The 12,620-nt window shown below is 55.4% G+C and overlaps 1 protein-coding gene across 2 annotated transcripts in view; it reads left to right on the forward strand.

The window, feature by feature from the left end:
* The window catches only part of CPXM2 (carboxypeptidase X, M14 family member 2), a 48,339-nt gene that overhangs the window by 14,661 nt on the left and 21,058 nt on the right, over positions 1-12,620 (forward strand). The window lies entirely within an intron of this gene.

Raw genomic sequence — 12,620 nt, forward strand, 5'->3', positions numbered from 1 at the left:
TGGGCAGGTGGGGGCCGCCTTGGACCCACGGTGGGTTGTGGGTGCCCAGCCGGTGGCCTGAACACAGCCTGGGGTAAGGACTCAGGAGAGCAGTGAGCCACAGGTGACAGGCCCCAGGAGGAGAGGGTGTGAATCTCCCAGATCCTGGGAGGAAGACTGGAGGCCGAGGCGGGCTCCCGAGTAAAGGACGGCTGGAGAGGTTGCAGAAGTGAGGGGTGGACGCGGGAGGCCCAAGAATGAGGCGGACGCCCGTTTCTCAGGCCCCGCTGTGGTCAGGGCGGGTCAGAGACGGGGGACCTGATAGTAACCCCCTTAAAAGGGGCTGCAGCCCCTGAAAACTCTCCATGGCGTGGTCCCTCCGCGCTGTGGGATCGCACTCAGCAGTCAAAAAGGAAGGGGATTCCGACTCCCGCGGCCACGGGGGTGACCCTCGAGGACATCACACCATGTGCAATAAGCTAGACTCAGAAGGACAAACACTGTCCGATTCCACTCAGGCGGGGCCCCTGGAGGAGTCAGATTCCTAGAGCAGGACACAGAGCAGCGCGGCGGGGCCGGGGCCGGGTGGGGGGGGGGGCGGGAGGCGGCGTTTACAGGGTGCGGACTCGCCCGCGGGGAGACGAGAAGTCCCAGAGCTGCAGGGAGGGGATGGATGTTCTTAACACCGCTGAATTCTACACTTAAAATCGGTTGAAATCATAAATTTTATGCTACGTATACTTTATTATAATAAGTATAAAAATAAAAACGGACCCCGTTTTTGCCACCGCATCACGGGCGCAGTTACGTTCATTTTAACTGAACCCCCCACGTTTCCACGCTGTTCCTCAGACTCCGTAACGACCGTTTTTAACAGCCTGTCAGTCACAGGTCACTTTGCAAGAATGCGTTTCCACCCCTTTCCTCCCGAGTTACCTCGGGGCACATGCCCCGCGCGGGGATTCGTGCTTCCTGACAGCGCTCGCTCATATATTGTCCTGTTTTTGTATCACGTTCCGTCCGCTTTGCTTTTCGGGAGCACTCACCTGCGTTTATACCCCAATTTTCCCCGCGGCGTGTGTTTCTCTCTCATTGGTGGCTCATTACCATGACAATTGTTTTCACTGTTCAGGTTCCAAAAGGCAAGTTTTTTGGGGAGAGGAAAAAAAAAAAGTTGAATTGTGAAGGAAAATGGAAACTTGGGAAGAAAGCCTGGCCCGAGGTTGTCCCGGGAGCCGGAGTGGGGCTCGCGCCTCAGCGCCGGGCATCGGCCTGTCTGCCGGCGGCCGCGTTATTATTGGATTCGAGAGAAAACCGCCCCCGTTCCGCGCTTTCCGTTGCAGCCAGAAGCTCAAGAGGGTTGGGCTGAAGGAGAAACTGCAGCAAACAGTGTCCGTCCCGGGCTCGGCCGGGGGCAGGACCATCCGGGAGGGGAGGCAAGGGAGAGAATTGCCTTTAAGAGGCAGTTTATTTTTTTTAACGTCTGAACGTATTTCAAGTCCAATTATTCTTCAAAGGCGGTGGCAGGGAAGCCGGGCGGGTTCAGTTTGTCTTGGCTCCCGGAACAGGACTGTCCGCGCTAAGGGCTGAATAGTAAATGGGACAAGGGGACATCTGGGTGCCTGCGCCCGTTTCCCTGGAGGCATCGGGCGCTGTTCCGGCCGGACCGGAACACCTGTCGACAAGGGCGGTCATCGCGTCCCAATAGCACAGAGGACGGTCGGTGTCCCTCTGTCCCTCGTGCTGTTCCCAGAGCAGGCACCGGGCGCCTGTGGTGCCGTCTTTCCTGTTCCCACCTGCCGGTTTCTGCGTCTCTCCCGCGTCCGAGCACCTCGGGGACGGAGCTGTGCCTTGGTCACATGTCCCTGAAACCGTGCCAAGCGCCAGGCGCAGTCAGAGGTTCGATCCACGATTCCCTAGTGAACGGTCAAGGCTGGGAATCAGCAGATCGACAGAGGTCCGCTCGCACCTGAGGGTAACGCGTTAATGAAAATAACCGCACGTTTTCCATTTTAATGGTTCGGTAAACAGAACGATTGCCATCGTCTCTCGAGCCTGCAAACGTGTCCTTCGAGCGAGTGGCAGCTTGGCTGATGGGTGCGCAGGGCGAGGCTGGGGAAGGTTGACCGGTTGGCCGGGTGTTTAAAAAGCAGTTGGCTGCTTGGAGTGAATGGAGCGGAGGTTCTGCCTGGAGCCTAACTGGCCGCTAACCCGGCCCCGGCCCGGAGAAGACGGCTCTCGACGGCTTCCATTCGCCGGTGGACGTCTCAGCAGAGACCCCCACAGTCGGCTTCCCCTGCGAGGACTCTGATGGCGAAGGGAGGGGACGGACCCCGAAGGAGACCAGGCCACAGACGCCTGTCTCCCTGCTGCTTTCTGGAAGACGGCCGTGTTTGCGGGAGGGGATGGCGCCGACGGGGCAGGTCCCTGAGGGGCACGGGCGGCCATGGGACACGAGGCTCGCTGTGGAAGGAGGGGGGCGGCCTGGCCCCCTGAGACGCTAAAGGTGGGGGGCTAATTCTGGGGGCGATTCTGAGCCTTCACATCGGGGGTGCTGTTATATTCCTGGTGAAGCAGGAGGTGGGTCCTCTGCGGACAGTGAGCAGGGCAGGTTCAGGGGCTGGAAACAGAGAAAAGACCCGGACCCTCTGCCCAGGTGCGGGGGGTCTCAGCCGGAAGTGAGACATCGAACGGCAGGGGCCCCCTCGGCACTGTGGCTCGGGGTCCACTAGGGGGCGGGAGAGCTGCTGGCAGCGCCGCTGGGGGGTCCAGGGCCCGGGGGAGTCGGAGCCAGAGGGCTGGTTCCCTGGGAGCGGGGGTCAGGGTCAAGGAGCCCCGGGGAGACGAGGCTTCCGAAGTGATGGCGGTGCAGGGTCAGGAGGCAGTGGGGGGGCAGAGAGGAGCAGTCGTCTGGGAATCTTGAGGCTGCCGGGCTGACCGCTCAGAGCTGCCCCTGTTGGAAGAATCCCCAGGACACGCTGACCCTGGCTCGGGAGGCGAGGAGGCAGCCGAAGGGACGGCGGGGTCTGGGCGAGAAGGGGACGGAGGAGGCAAGAGGCAGCCAAGGAAAGGGGCAGCTGGGCCGCTGGCGCAGAGACCGGGGCTGGAGGTGGAACCTCCCCAACGCCTCCGGGCGGGAGCTCGGCCCGGTGGCTGGACGGCTGGACGTCGGGGTCCCCAGCGAGAAGAGCTCCCCGGGGGCCTCTCTTTCTCTCCAGCGTCCTCTGGTTTCCACTCCCGGGGTCGGGGCGGCCCCCGGCCCGTCTCATTCCCCCTGGGTCTGGGCCCCAAGCATAGCAGGCCTGGTGGGGGCGGAGGGAGGGGCACTGGGCGGGCGCCAGGAGCCCCGAGGTCGCCAGGCAGCCCCCGGAGCAGAGCGCAGGGGAGGCAGCCGCTGGTCCCTAATCACCGGCTGCCGCCCCGGGGGGGAGCGTGTTTCAGGCTGTGTCACGCCGAGTCTCCCGTTACTGACAAAATGAAATGTTGGCACCTGTGGGGGCTGGAGAGACAGAAGTTTCCAAACTCCCTCCAAGCCTCTCTGAAAGCTGTCAGTTTGGAACTGCAGGTTTGGCACGAAACGGGGAAGTTTTAATGAAAACATCTCCAAGTTCAGGGAGACGGCCAGCATGCAGTCGTTTCTCCATTTTATGTCGCCTTTCAGCCACGCAGAGGGAGTTGTCTGAAATTAAAGAAGGCTCTCGCTTCCGGCCACAGGGCTCGCCTTGGGTTTCTGGGCGCCCGCGACTAAGGAACTGGCTCTCGGACGGCAAAGTCTCTGGAAGGGAAAAGGCCCCAGAACCCCTTCCTGGGGATGGAGCTTCCTTCTACATTCGGGGGCCCTTGTCCCCTGGTTTGACTCCCCAGGGAGGTGGTTCTGGACACACCCACCTTTTTCCCCACCTGTTTTTTTGGGACACAGCCACCTTTCTCCCCACCCTTGCAGGGGCCCCTCCCTGGCTTAGCTTCCACAACGCTCCCCCTCCTTGACCCACAGGGTCCCGTGTGGACTGGCTCCCTGGGCCTGTCTGACCTCATTCCCGCTGCCCTCCTGGCCCCGAGCCTCCTCTTTATACAGCAGATAAGCAAGTGGGCTCCTGCCCCAGGCCCTTTGCACCTGCCATCCTCTCTGCCTCAAGGCTCCACCCTCCCTGCATTCAGAGGCTTTCTTCTGAAACCCACTCCCACATCCTCACTGGGCTTTGAGAACCTATTTACTTGTTGGTACTTGTACTGATGTGACCCTCAGGGGGCAGGCAGGGCCTGGGTCTTGTTCTGCACGGGGTCCCAGTGCTAGGTGAGTGCCCAGCACAGGGGAGCTCTCCAGCTCCACCTCTCCTGACTCCCTCCTCCCCAGGGCCAGACCACAGCCCCACCAGCCCAGGGTCTGCCGGGCAGAGGGGGCTCTTTAGTGCACAACCCACTGAGAGGAAAGTGCCACGCACTCCCTTTGGGACACAGCTCTATTGCTCTGGTGGCCTCCTTCCCAGGTATCCAGGTCCTCACCTGGTGCGAGGGAGCAGACAGCGAAGATACCCGAGTGAGACCGGATCCCAGACCTCCCTAGTCGCGTGGTCTGGGGTGTGTTTCTGGGCCTTTCTGGGCCTCAGTTTCTTCATCTGTAAAATGGAGATAATAGTACCTGCTGCATAGGGTTGTCGTGGGGGTTAAATGAGCTAATACAACCTCAGGCAGTTAAGAGAGTCCTTGGCACGTGCGTGGTGGGCGCCCTGAAAAGTCCGCCACTGCCACTGTTTTCTTAGGACAACTTTGGTTTTGTGGGGTCCTGCTCGTGTGCCAGCCCCCCACTGCCCCTCTCTCCTCTCTCCAGGCAGCCCTCTTGGTGTGTCCTCTCTCTGAGGCCCTTGCTCCCTCCGTGTGGCCTTAGAGTCTGCAACTGGGAGGCCTGGGTAGGTGAATGTAGAGGTGCCCCTGGACTCTCGTGAGGGCCCAGCGTCGTCACACAGCCCTTAGAAGTAGAAGAAGAGGCAGGAGAGAGAACCAGAGAGGTGGCCACGTGGCCCGTGTCCACAGCTGCTGGATTCGAGGACATAGGGAGGGGCCACGGCGGGGATGGGGGCCCCTAGAAGCTGGAAAATGCAGGAAACAGATTCTTCTCTAGGCTCCCAGGAGGAACACAGCCCCCCAACACCTCGATTTCAGGGCCTCTGACCTCCAGGCTGTAAGATAACAGGTGTGCGCTGTTCAGGCCGCTGGGTGTGCAGAACTTCACAGCAGCAGCTCTAGAGAACCAGCAGCACCCGTGAGGGCACGTCTCCCGGGGCCCACAGAGTCCTCGGTGGCCCGGCCGCCCCAGCCCTTTGCTCTGACGCTCGGTTAGCTTCCTCCAGGCTCAACACAGCCGGACGGAGCAGGGTCCAGAACCGGGCCGTCCTCTGTCCGCTCTGAAGGATTCCCGGGAGCCCCTTTGGCCCTTTTTCCCTCGTCGCTTTCAGATGTGGAGGATTTCAAATACCTGCTTTTTCCTTTCCATCCTTTGCAGTGGAGATTTTTAACTGGGCACCGCCCCACCCTACCAAGATTTATTGGACTTGGCCCCCAAAGTGGCATTTCCCCTGTCTTTCCCTGGTAGACTTTTCTCCTGGAGGTAACGGAAAATAGATAATATTTCTAAGTTTATGACATTCCCTCCTATGGTCTGCGTTCTCAAGAAGCCATGGTAACCGGTCTAAAGTGCAAGAGGCAGTAAATCCACGGCTGGTGTTCGGTGTCCAGCTGTGGCTGTGCCGAGGGCGTGGCTGTGCCGAGGGCGTGGCTATGCCGAGGACGTGGCTATGCCGAGGACGTGGCCGTGCCGAGGACGTGGCAGGAGGGTTTACCCCTGAGACTGTGGTTCCCGCGGGGGGGGGGAGGCAGAGAGACAAGACTGAGGACACACGTTCTCGAGTGTTGTGGTTCCCACGCTTATTGTAGACAAGACACAAAACTTTGTGTTCCTGTTGTTTCTAGAAGCTACTAAATGTGAGACTAGGCCTCGGGAGCAGCGCTTTCGCCCCGAGTTCTCCTTCGCCCACAGCCAGGACCTGAGCGCGCCAAGTAAGCCCTGTCAAGGAGGTGACAGGACCGGGACACTGCCAGCTTCCTCCCAGTTCCAGTAGAAAACTGGCCTAAAAACTAGGAGGGATTGTGGACTCTTCTCTGGCTGGAAAGGGGTGTAGCAGTGGGTTCCCTGCTCGTATGAGGACGGCGACACCCAGCGCTCCTCACAGCCGCGGTCGTGCGGTTTTCACGGCGCATTTGGCCGGCTGACGTCTCATCGGCCCTGTCAGGTGGTCTTTTCTGAAGCTGGCGGTGGCTGCCCGGGACGGTCTGGGAGAGCCTCTCTCTTGTGAGGCGGAGGGAGGGACGAATCTGACCGGCGAGACCAATGGCTGTGAACCTCCAGTGTGGTGGACCCCCAGTGCCCCCCGGGTCTTACCTGTGTCCATCAGAATTAGTTCTTTGACGGTGATTTCAGCTACTCATGTCCCCCCCCCCCCAATTATTCCCTTTCTTGTCACTTTGCTTAGAGTACCTTCTGCTGTACAAAATTTTTCAATTTTTATATGGTTAACAATTCGTCTTTTAAGGTTTATGTCACACTTAGAAAGGCCCCGCCTCTTCTTAAGATTGAAGAGATTTTCCCCATATTTTCCTCTAGAACTATGATTTCAGTGTTTACATCGAAATCTTGGAAGCTTGTGGGGTGGATTCTGGTGTACGGTGCATGGAATAGGTCACTCTTTTTACCCTCCAGTGGCCACCAAGACGTCCCAACGTTACTTATGATATGATCCATATTTTGCCCACCTGCTGTGGTACGAATGCCTGTGTCCTTCCAAAATCCGTACGCTGGATCCTAACCCCGATGTCATGGTATTTGGGGCTGGAACCTTTGGGAGGCGGTTGGGTCGTGAGGGTGGAGTCTTCCTGATGGGATTAGTGCCCTTATGAAGGGGCCCCTCAGAGCTCCGTCCCCCTCCACCCTGTGAGGGCCCAGTGAGGAGTCTGCAGCCCGGAAAAGGGCTCTGCCCGGCCACACTGGACGCTGGCCTCAGGCCTCCAGCCCCCAGGACTGTGGGAGTAAATTTCCGTTGTTTCTCCGCTGCCGAGCCTGTGGTGGTTGGTTACAGCATCGGAGGGGACTCACGGGCCCTCGCCACGATTCTCTGCATCCCTGCCTGTCGCGGGGGGAGCTCCTGGGCCGGCTGCTCCGTCCGTCGCTCTGTGCTCGCGAGCCGGATCCCCGCTGCCGTTACAGCCTGTCGGCCGCCACCTACGGGCCTAGCTCCTCCTCAGGAACCTTTTCCGAGCTTTCCTGGGTATTCTTGCCATTTTCTTTTTCCATAGGAACTTTGCAATAAGTCCAAATTTTTTCCCGAAAACGTGTTTCGGATGACCCGTTGCAGGGGACTGGCTCGCCCCGAGTGGTTGACCACAGAGGGCAGGCGGGGGAGGCCGACGTGAAGTCCGGCCAGTGGGGCCTCCACGCTCCGAAGTCCGTTCTGAGTCGCGGCCAGGGCACCGCGTGGGCCCCGAACATGAATGTGTCCTCATTGTGTCTCACCCTGAAGCTTCTGGTCTTGCTGGAATTTCTGGCAGAAATTCCCGTCTCGGCAGAAATCTCCAAATCACATTTGGTCGTTTTTACTCGCGAGTAAAGGAGACGTTCGGGTAGGAAAAGGCTCGACGGCTCTGGGTGCTCGGCCGGATCCCTTCAGGCAGGACGGCAGCCAGGCGAGTGCCCGAGTCCCCGATGCCCGGGGCCTTCAGCGCTGGGAGATGTCACGTTTCCTTATGGTCGTGATGAAAATGGGACCGCGGGCTGAGTTCGTGAGTCCTACGCACATTGTACGCGGTAACTTTGTTCCCTACGTCCCTGGAGGTCAGGGGTCAGCCGGTCACTGCACGGGCCAGAGGTGGCGGGGTTTGGACGCGGCAGAGGGAGTCCGTCGGCCCCCAGGAGGCCACCCAGCCCCGGGAATTGTCCGCAGCTGCCCTGCCCGCTCCCCTGAAGTCCAGCCAGGCCTGAGGACCCACAGGTCCCCTGCGTGGGCTGTGCTCGCCCGATGCCACCTTTCACGCCTTGTAGGAAGCACCTACGTGCTCTGCTCCCTTCAGTCCAGGTCGGCGGAGTAGCTGAGCCCATGGTTTTCCTGAGCATTTTTAAAAGTTAAAAACCTTTGCAAAGTTTCATAGAATCCGTTATTTTTCTTCTTTTTAAGCAACCTTGTGGTCTCCAGTGTTTGCTTAACGCCCATCTGAAAAGCAACCTGAGCGCGGCCGCGGGCAGCCAGCTGGCGAGGCGCCGGGCACAAGGCGGGCGGCAGGAAGTGAGAAAGCAAAGCGCTTTCCAGCTTCGCTCCAACGAGTTCCGCCGACTCTCTCTCCAGAGCAACAGTGAAATGTGGTCTTAAGAGAAAAGGGGGAAAGAAACCCTGCTTTCAAATCCTGCTTTAAATTTATAACCGAGGTATAAATTGGCCTCAAATCTTGCATGTGTTGCAAGAAAATGACCCTGAATTGGGTTGAAAAATTAAGGACGTGCCAGAGCAGCGAAGCAGAAACGAGAAAGAGAGGAAGGTGGGGTTTATTTTTTAAAATGAGCAGATCGTGCATAGTTTTGAAAGTCAAATAGCACTACTTACAATTAAGGATGGTTGCGCCCATCCTGCACCCCTCGGTCCCCAGACGTGGGTCCCATGGCAGTTACCACAAACCCGTCAGCAATTTCTTCTACTTTATTTTTCTTAATCCCTGTATTTCTGAACAAAATACTTTGAGTACTGTTTCTTGATTCTTGTTAATTAGTTGCTATCTGTTGACTTCCAACTATAAAGGTGAGAATTTAAATCCCAAAGGAGTTATAGTATCCATTTTAGGTAAACAGTATTTACTTTTTGCATCACAGTTATTGTTGAGCCATGATTTATAGTTGCATCCCATGGTATACTATAATTTTGTTATTTTATTTTATTACTTATTCCCCCCCGAGGATATATTTAATGATTTTTAGAGAGAGAGAAAGAGAGAGAGAAATATCGATCAGTTGCCTCCCATACATGCCCCGACCGGATTTTGAACCCACAACCTAGGTATGTGCCCTGACTGGGAATTGAACCCGCAGCCTTGTGGTGTCCAGGACGACACTCCAACCAGCCGAGCCACCTGGCCAGGGCTACTATAATTTATTTCCTTTCCTGTGCAACTTTTTTGCCCTTACTGGAGGTAATAATCTCTTCTTTTTAATGGTTTGCTTGGTTTTCTTGGTGCCTCCCACTAATTCTGTTCCCTAATTTCCTGCCGTGAGTGGGAAGCTTAGGGCTTGGCCAGAAAACCACAGCCACAGAAGCCAGCCGCTCTGCCCTCCCCGACACACCAGCCTCTCTCCCAGAGCGGACTTTAGGGTTCAGATAAACACTGAGGACATTCCTCCCCATCTGACACGTCAGCGTTGGCCTTCACGGTCCACTTACCGCAGCTGCATCTCCTGGTGTTTCTCAAAACACGTAGCTCCTTCCCATGGTGTCGGGAGCTGCGTGCCAGGGGAGGTGCACCTTGGGCTTTGTCCATCGTGAGCCCAGTTGGCAGGAGCACGTGGATCATCGGACTGGCCACTGGAGACTCCTGGAAACCCTTCCGAGTCCAGCCCAAGGCCTGCTGTGCTCTTCCGGCGCCCGCTCCCCCACCCGAGTCTGTCCACGGCACCGCGGGATGCCAGCTGGCCCCGGCAGTGCGTCCAAACGGACTTGACTGGCGAGAGACCTCACGTACAGCAGTGGTTCTGGGGTGATTTTGCCGCCCACAGGGGATGCCTATCAATGTCCAAAGATATTTCTGTTGTTACGACCGGGGGGGGGGGGGGGGCTTAGGATGGGGCGTCTAGTGGGTAGAGGCCAGGATGCCGCTAAACAGCCTGAAATGCCCAGGACAGACTCGCACAGCAAAGAGCTATTCAGCCCCAAATGCCAACAGGGCTGAGGTCAGGAAACTCCACTCTAAGCAACTCGAAACAAGATGGCAATTCTCCATTTGCTGTGTGCAAAACTATTGTGAGGACGGGCTAAATGTCACCGGCAATTTACTAGAGAGGAGGGGAAAGCAAGACAGAGTTTTCAGGGGCTTAGGGCATTTAAGGACCCCAGGTGTTGTGACTGACCCGGGGATACGGAAAGTCTGTACCCAGAGGCTGCGGAAAGAGGAGTAATAGAAGACGGCGGGAGGGGGCCGGAGCACCCAGGCGGGGAGACAGAGCCGCGAGCCCCGCGTGCCTCCGGCCCACCAGCTGGCAGCCACGGCCCTAAGGACGCCGGGGCTAGTTCTCCCGAGCGGAAGAACCTGTTTGGGGGGCATTTTGTAAACTGAAGCGCCGTGTGAATTATTATTAGAAATGTTAGTATAGTTCTTTGGAAGAAAGAAAAAGTTGTGTGTATAAAAGAAATGAGAAGGGCGGAGATTTTGTTTTTCTTAAAATGTATTGAGATGAACGAAGCATCGTCACACTCAGCCCTTCCCAGGAAATGAGTGCAGCACCTGGTCGGGGGCCTACTGCACAGCGTTCAGAGAAATGGTTCATCTTTCCCGTGTAGCATCTGATGGAATCAAAAGAGTGGCTGTAACAGCCCTGGCTGGTGTGGCTCGGTTGGTTGAGCGTCGCACCCAAGGGTCACCGGTTCAGTTCCCAGTCAGGGCACAGACCCAGGTTGTGGGCTCGGTCCCGGTCCTGGTGCATGGTCGGGGTGCGTGTGGGAGGTGACCGATCGATGTTTCTCTCTCTCTCTCCCTCTCCCTTTCTCTCTAATATCAAGAAAAATATATTTTAAAAATATTTTCTGAGTAGTAATCCATTGGTTAACTAAATGTGCTCAAAATATATTCTCCCAGCTTAAGGTTTTAAGTTTTACCTTTTGTATTTAAGTAGTTGATCCGTTCAGGAATGAGTTTTGGGAAAGTTGTGCAATATAGGGTCCAGTTTCAGTTTCTTTTTATATTACTATCCAGCCTTGAAACCATTTATGTAATAGTTCATTTATTTCCCATTGATATGAAGACATCTCTATCGAGTTCATGGATGTGCCTGGGTCTGTTTCCGGGCTCTCAATTTTGTTTCAGTTATAAATTTGTCTATTATATCACAGTATCTTAATTATAAAGCTTTAAAATAAGTTCTAATGTCTAATAGGGCAGTCCCCCCCACCCCCTGTCCCCCGTTTCTTCTCATAGACTATTGCGATTATTTTCTTTCATACAAATTTTAGTATAAGTTTATCAGTTTTCTTTGACATGCCATTGGGATTTTTGTGTGTGTGAGAATCAACGTGTTTATAATGTTCTTCTATTAATGAACATGGTATAGATCTCCACTTATTTATGTCTTCTAAAGTGCCTTCCAATAAGGTTTTCTCCATAAACATCATGCACAAATTTTGCTCATTTGATTCTAAGGACCTTTTTGACGGCTGGTATGTACAGAACTAGGATCGATTTTTGTATCGTAGGCTCACGTCCAGTCATTGTGTCGAACTCTTTTATCAAGTCTAATGATATTTCTAGTTTCTTTTCAGTTTTCTCTGTAGACACTGAAGATCTTCGGGATCTGAGCTTGTTGCCTTTGTTTCTGCCACTTCTTTGTCATGGAGAGCATTTTCTTATGTGTTTAGTGATTTTTTAAAATTGTGAGTTCCTATGTGATTGAGCTTCGTGAAACCTCTGAGAGCCTCCGTGGAAGACTCTCGTCTCTAGAGAGGACTCGTGCGTGTGCTTCCCCGGGAGCCAAGTGGACACTGGTCTTCTGAACCCATTTCAGCCCCTTTCGCAGGTCCAGGAAAATGTCCCTGGTTCAACTTCCCTGCCTTTTGTCATCGGAGGCTTAACGTTTTGAACCCTGCACTGCTATGTGCATTTCCCCCTAAGGCAACACTATCCTTTTTATTTCTTTATTGTTTATCTTTCCAGCTCACGGCTCCTGTTTTTTTTTCCTTTGGAGATTTCCTTTGCTCGCTTGCGAGCCTGCGATGGTCTGAAACCTTGTTTGCTTTAGAGTAACCGGGGTCTAGTTACACTGCGGGCATCTGGCTCTGTGAGCATTCAGTCTGCAGTTTTGTTGATGGTGGACATTCTTGGTTTTGATTTAAACCAAATTTACATCAGGTACTAAAATATCTGAGTGTGTCCCAGTTTTTCCCTTTGCGGTCCCCCTTCTCTGTTCCTAGTGTGAGGGAAGGCTGGATGGAAAGAAGTGTGGTGTCGCCCCCGGGGCAGGGCCGTGGTGGGTTTGCTTTTTGTTTCTGTGTTGACTGGGGAGCTGGCTGGAGTCAGCTCAGTCTCCCCGCAGAAAGCCTTTGACACAGAAACTTCTGGGGCCGCATTGCTTTGAGTTGAAATCTCCAGTCACAGAGAATTAAATGTCAAGGTGCTTTTGTGATGTGGAAAGAATCATTCGGAGGGAAATGGAAAAAAGCCACAGAGGGCTGCGAATTTCAAACCTTCCCCGAGGATTAGGAGACCAGGCAACGGGGACTTTAGAGCCCGGATCTTTGCAGCCGGCTCTCTCGCAACAATGGGCGCCTGTCGAGAAAGAAAGATGCCGGGGAGCGGCTCTTACGTGAGACCTGGGGTGGGCTGCGCTCAGCACCCGCCCTGCC

Source organism: Miniopterus natalensis, chromosome 14, assembly GCF_054644295.1.
Source record: "Miniopterus natalensis isolate mMinNat1 chromosome 14, mMinNat1.hap1, whole genome shotgun sequence".
Lineage (NCBI taxonomy): Eukaryota > Metazoa > Chordata > Mammalia > Chiroptera > Miniopteridae > Miniopterus > Miniopterus natalensis.